Source organism: Poecilia reticulata, chromosome 16 (assembly GCF_904066995.2).
Source record: "Poecilia reticulata chromosome 16, P_reticulata-male-v2, whole genome shotgun sequence".
Lineage (NCBI taxonomy): Eukaryota > Metazoa > Chordata > Actinopteri > Cyprinodontiformes > Poeciliidae > Poecilia > Poecilia reticulata.
Window position 1 is genome coordinate 6,680,913 of NC_088845.1, and position 7,352 is coordinate 6,688,264.

The following is a 7,352-nucleotide window of genomic DNA, read 5'->3' on the forward strand; positions in this document are numbered from 1 at the left end:
GGAGGCCTTAGTCCAGAGGTGGGCAATCCTGGTCCTCGAGGGCCGGTGTCCTGCAACTCTTAGATGTCTCCCTGGTAGAACACACCTGAGCCCAACTATTTTCTTTTTAGAGAGTTTTATAGTTGATCCACCATCAGTTGTTGACCTCAACCACACATGCAACCTTTGTGATAATAATTCAACATTGAATTAACATCTTTTGCCAACAAGCCAACAGCGAAGCAGCTGTGTGGACCGCTCCACTCCTTGTAGTAAGTTGTAGATGTTTTTGTGTCAATATATCACACGCAAACAGTCAGTGAGTATTGTTATGAACAAGTAAGAAAATGTACAGAAAGGAATCAGCACCGACTATCCTCTACAGTGCTTAATTTAAAACATGATAACCCCCGGTCAGTAATAAAATGCTCTGACCCAGAGCTCGGAGGAGGAGAGGGGAAGAGGTGCGGCAAAACAGCTGACATTGATTCAACATTGATGAGATGTTGATCAGACAAATGCATTTCAGTCATTAGATTTCAACGACAAAACAACATTGATTCAATGACACAGTTTCAGCGTTAGTTACTTGGCTAGAGGTGGATGGTTGTTTGATGGTTGAACCACCGTCATTTGTCAACTTCAACCAAAAATCAACAATTCTAACTACACTGCTCAAAAAAATAAAGGGAACACTTAAACAACACAATATAACTCCAAGTAAATCAAACTTCAGTGAAATCAAACTGTCCACTTAGGAAGCAACACTGATTGACAACGGGGACCCTCGTCGGGTCAATCAGTGTTGCTTCCTAAGTGGACAGTTTGATTTCACAGATGTTTGATTTACTCGGAGTTATATTGTGTTGTTTAAGTGTTCCCTTTATTTTTTTGAGCAGTATATTTTTCAATGTTGATTTAACATCGTGTGCTATCTGGGACAGTAATACCCTAGATTTTGCATATTTAAAAATTATTTCCATGAGATTACTCACTCGTGGAGCTCAGGAAATATTCATCTGTTTCTCCTGAGTAAATACCCCTTTAGATATTCGACCTATAGACCTGGCAAGTAAATAATACTGGACATCTACACACAGAACTGTTATCAATAATCTAATCTATCAGCCAATAGCCACAGGTAGGTGGAAGAACTGATCACTAACTGAAACATGAGCAGGCATGAAAACAAAAGCAATCAGACTGAAGTCCTAAAAGCAGGAAATGTGTATTCTGATTTGTTGTCGGTAATAATTAAAAGTTATCTACCTTTTAAAGTGAAAGTAAATACCTGATCTCACCTTTAATTTTCATACTGCTTTACATAAAGATTAGAAGACGAATCTCTTGAGCCTCTCTGACCTGCAAAGGCAAGTCGTTCCATAATTTAGGGCCAATGACAGAGAAAGCCCCGCCCCCTCTGAGCCTCCTCCCGGATCTTGGTACCTCTAAGAGCAGCTGATCTGCTGACCTGAGAGACCGATAGAGTACATAGGGGTGAAGAAGCTCAGAGAGGTAAGCCGGGGCAAGATTATGCAGTGATTTAAAATCAAACATAAGAATTTTAAAATTAATCCTAAAATATACAGGCAGCCAGTGAAGTGAGGCCAGGACAGCGGCCATATGTTCCTGCTGTCGAGTTCCTGTCAAAAGTCGTGCAGCAGCATTCTGATCCAGCTGCAGACGTGAGAGCAGCAACTGACTGACTCCCAGATAAAGTGAGTCACAGTAATCCAATCGAGTTGAAATAAAAGCATTGATCACTGTTTCAAAATGCTGCCTGGAAAGAAAAGATTTCACTGATGCCAATCGTCTTAGATGTTAAAAACGGGACTTAACCACGGTTCTGATTTGGCTGTCCAATTTGAAATCATTGTCCACCTTAAAACCAAGATCTGTAATTACAGGTTTAAAATAAACCTCCAAGGGTCCCAGGTCAAGAGAGGAGGACTCACAGGAGCCACTGGGTCCACACACCATCACCTCTGTTTTCCTTTCATTAAAATGTAAAAAGTTCAAGGCCAACCAAGCTTTAATATCACCTAGATATGCCAGGAGATGTTTGATGGAGTGGACATCCTTCTGCTTCAGGGGCAAATTTTCAGTAGCTATTATTATTCCTGGACATGGAACTCAGAAAACATAAGGTAAAACTTTCTAAGAGTGGATTCACACCACGAAAGACCCATGGTCTGCTTATTTTATCAAAACCTGCTATATTTATTTTTTGTATGTTTGTTTGGTCCACATCAGAATTTGCTTCGGTGTATTCACACCTGCACCACAGATCCATACCAATGTGAGAAACAAACTCTGGTTCATTTAAGGTGGACCAAATTTATCACATGTGAGCACACCTTAAACCTCAGAATTATTGCTGGTGATTTTTATGGTCAGTTTTTTATTATTTTGGAAACATGGAAAATGTGTAGAGTTAGAAGAGCACCAAAATCTGACTTTTTACACAACTATGCAAAACGTTGTGTAACATGATTATGGATCATCATGTTTCAAGGTTATTGAAGACAAATGGACATCTGGACTTTTCCAAATTGTATAAAGACAAAATATGTGAACTTTTCACTTTACAGAAAGTCATAAAAAAATCCTATAAAATCTTGTTATTCTGGCATTTAAAAAAAGACATAATGTTTGTAAAACAGTAAATGTTTTACCTTATTTGATGTCAATGAGGAAAAGGAATGTGGATTACTGGTCTTGTCATTTCCATACTGATTTCCATACAGAAAAGCAGGTAATTTAAGTCATGACTGTCACAAAACGTTCACCACAAACTATTCAGAAACAGCTTCAAACACTCTTTGCACAGCTAATTTAACAAAAGTTTAATTCAGAAGTAAATTTTTAAAAGCCTCTATTATTGCTGAACATAGGACTCAGAAAACAAAAGGTAAGACTATTTCTAAATCTTATAATATTCATTGTTTATTCATTAATTAACCATTTCCTTCACTACATGTAACCAAGACATTGCAGAAATTATTTTCCATTTACTTTACGCCTTTATTTTGGCACCCTATATATTTGTTATTCTTTTGCTTTGCTTTTATCTACAGTGGCTAGATTACAAGATTGTTGCTCATTTAGTAAAAAATAAGAAAAATCAACTATTAAGATAATATCTTTACATTCTACATTTCAAATGTTTACATTTCTAAATAAATTCAATTTATAGAGAGAAATCATACATGACATATTACATTAACATCTCTCTAATCAATCAAATATTTTTTTTTGTATAGCATATTTCAACAGCAAGGTATTTCAAAGTGCTTTATGTCATCTCTATGTCTTTTACAAGCCACTATTGCACTTTAATAAATACTTTGCTATATAAATAAATTAATCTCAGTTTTCTTTCTTCCTGTAGCTTTATAGCAGCCATGGGAAATGTCATAAAGCTAATTTTTCTTGCAGGTTAGTTTCTACATGTTCTATACATTTGTTTTATACATGTGTAAAACATGTGCCTCCTCCAAAGCAAATTTTCTAACAAAAAAAAACACTAATCCTTTCAGACAAGAATTTCCAACTAATCCTTGTTGCTCTTTAAACTCCTGACTTTTCTCCTACAGGACTGTGTTCTCTTTGTCTCTGTGTGTATCAGTACCAATATGTCTTGTTTCAAACTCCAAAAACCTGGACCGATGCACAGAGCTACTGCAGGGAAACTTGTGTTGACCTGGCCACCATGGAAGACATGAATGAGATGGAAATGGCTCTTCAAAGTGTTGGGGACAACTACAGTGATGCCGTATGGATTGGGTTGCACAGAGGAAGCGACCCAAAGTGGCACTGGTCTCTGACAGAAAAAGATTTCTACAAGGATGGAGAAAAAAATTATCTAATATGGAGCTCAATAGGCACCTACAACTGTGGTGCTTACGATTCTGGAAAACTTTCTACAGTCCCTTGTATCGTTACCAGATATTCAGTCTGCTTTGATAGTGAGTAGTCCTTTTACATTTTTCTCCTAATAATATGAAAACGCTGGCAATGAATTATGCATATCAAAACACAAATGAACCTAATTGTGTTCAATAATATACAGTGGTGGAGAAAGTACTCAAAAAATTTACTTAAGTAGAAGTACAAATACACAGACAAAAATGTACTCAAGTAAAAGTAAAACTACCACATTAACATTTGTACTTAAAGTAAAAAAGTATTAGCTTTTAAAAAATTCTATGCATCATAATTTCAGGGATAGACTCCTGGTCTCCTGTCCTAACATAACATAAATTTCACTTTTTTTGCCACTAGTGGGATTTATTTTGAAAGAAATCCAACAGAAAGGGGGTGGAAAGAAGGTGGGTGGGAGAGGACAGGCAACCGAGGAGCCACGTAGCAGAGTTGTAGTCAAGACCAGCACCCCGTGCTACATGACACAAAAAAATAAAGTTTTACCTATCAAAATTGCTTCTCAAATTGATCTGAAAGATCCACATTCCCATAAAACACCTAGATATTAAATACTTAGAGCTGAAATAAATTTAATCAGTAAAGATCCATCCAGAAGAATCGGATCGTTCCTGAATGTCATACCACTTTATTGCACTTTGGTACCAGCGTTGTCCCATATATGCGACACCTCAGTCAACACCTCCACACAATAATTCAGTGCATGAGTGACAACTTTTTTTCATCGCACACGTGTCTCAGTACAGCTAGCTTTGCTAGCATCACGTCCACAGATCTTACCTTTCTTTAAGCTTTCCTTCCAAGTGACGCTAAAAGTTGGATGAAGTCCTCACCGTCTGTGAAAGCGAAGCGCTGCTGATTTTACATGTCGCCATATCTTATGATTTATGCAGCGCTATTATATTACTGACGATTAGACAGACATCTCCGCCAGCTAAGAGGAAACCACTGCGCATGTCTGGAGCTCCGCGTGCGAGTAAAGGTGGAGCCGATGGATGACAACAGACACTAAGTCACGTTATTGCTTGGATTTTACGGCGCCACCTTAAATCCCTGAACTTCACATTTTAATGGAAAAAAAGCTCAATGCGACTTGGATGTAACGAGTAACGCGACAGTTTGTAGAAATGTAGTGAAGTAGAAAGTACAGATACTTACTGTAAAATGTAGTAGAGTAAAAGTAGAAAGTATCCATTATTAAATCTACTTAAGTACACGAAAATTGTACTCAAGTACAGTAACAAAGTACTTGTACTTCCTTACTTCCCACCACTGATAATATCAGAACATGTTTATATAGAAATGTTTGTGTCACTGGTTTCATGTAATGCAAACAATCACGAGTAAAAACAAACATATTATTTCAGCAGCCATATTGGATAACTAACTCTGGCTGATTCCATCATTATGTAGCGTTCTGTTTGATTTTCATACTTCCAGTACAAACAAATGCCTTCCTTGTGCACTCTAACATGGAAATTACAGTAACACTAAGACTTTGTGCCTGGTCAGTGACGTCCCTATCAGCCTGAGACTGCATTGGGATTCCCCTCAAACGTTTTGGGGAGTGTTGCTCAGCAGAGGGATGTCTGGGTTGTTCCTGAGACCCAATCTCAGATAACATTTAGACAAAAGATGGATGGATGTTTTCTGCTGCATTTGTTCCTCTTGTCCACATAGAAACTGACATATGTCCAAAGCAGATATTTAAAAAAAATACTTAGAACCCTTTTTGTGATTTATCTGTGTGAATTAAATAGTCTAAGTTTAACAAAAAACACTGATCTAGATGCCTGCTTGATGGATGCGCTCCATTGTTTTTGTTGTAACAAACACATAAATGTTCTTTTCAGGCTCAGAACAGGGAGCAGCTCAGTACATCCTCAGTCCAGAGCCGATGACTTGGACCGCCGCTCGAGATTTCTGCAGACAAAACTATACAGACCTGGTCAGCTTGAGGAATGATGCAGAATACAAGACAGTCCAGGAAGTAGCCAATGGAAACTCAGTATTTGTTGGCCTCTTCAGAGACCCCTGGATCTGGTCAGACCTGACTGACTCTTCTCTGAGGTACTGGAGGGAATCCCAACTGGTATATACAGTAAACAGTGAATATTGTGTTGTGATGCTGAAGACTGAATCTGGCAAATGGGGAGACAGGAAATGCACAGAAATGCTGCCTTTCCTCTGCAAATGCAGTAAGTAAAATTTCTAATCAACACAGACAGTTATGGATAAATGTGCAAACATGTTGAACCAGTCCCTAAGCAACTCTGACAAATGATTTGGTTTTATTTTGACTTTTAGGAAAATCTAATGTGCAATTTGTGAAACTGAGGATCAGCCTGCAGGACTCAACTTTAGATCTGAATGACCCTGCAGTGCAAAACAGCATCTTGGAGCAAGTAAGTCTTCCAGATGTCAAGCCTTTTAGTGTAGGAATGCTTTGATTCAGTCAGCTTAAACTACATGTATATACTGGTTAAAAATGATGCTTTCCTTACCCCAGATGAAGCAAAGGCTGAGTGAAAATGGGAATGATGTCATCCATCTTAACTGGAAAAATCACTCAGATGGAAGAGTTTTCATCAAGGAGACAGAGGAACACAACCCATGAGAGGAATACAGGATGACTGCTAAGATTCTGATCTGGAGATGTCAAAGTCCACCAACCAGGGTGGTAACAAAAAAAAACATTTAGATGTTTCTAATAGAGGTGTAATAAGGACTTTTTCCCCCAGCAAAATTACCTAATTTTGGAAACAATATGATAATTATTCTAATTATTGTTGTTCTTAAATATCAGAATGCAGAAACTATCCCAAAAACTTGTTTCAAACCATTATTACTAAATGGTTTAAAACAAAATCTTTGTATTCCTTTCTGTCTATTTGTTTTTTAAGAAGAGTAAAAAGTTAATTTCAGATTTTTGTGAACCTCATCTGCCCGAATTACTACCGTAATACGTTTCTTTATTGCTATTTTCTATGTTCTTCTAAAGGATGCATTAATCTTTAAGTCAGTTTATCTATTTAGCATAGCATTGTGTGGATTTATATTCTACTATTTGTTATTTTGCTTGAGAACCTTACAAAATAAAACATTTATCAAGTGACTTATCTGCCCTGGTTTGACATTTCCTTTCATCAAAGGTCTGAAAAGTTTTTAATAATGGAAAATATCAGGAAATAGTAATGTGTTTATTTGTCCTAATCAAAAACCAAAATCCATTGCAGACACATTTGATTTTCTGACAGAAAAAATACAACAATCAGCAACACTTCATTCATTTCTGCGGGGAAAACAAAATGACACTGGAGGCTTTATTTGCATAATAAGGAAGTGAAGCACAGTGAATGGCCTTGAAGGAAAGGAAAAATGAAAAACAAAATGGCACCAGAGACTGATGCTGTGATTTTTGCAAATATTTG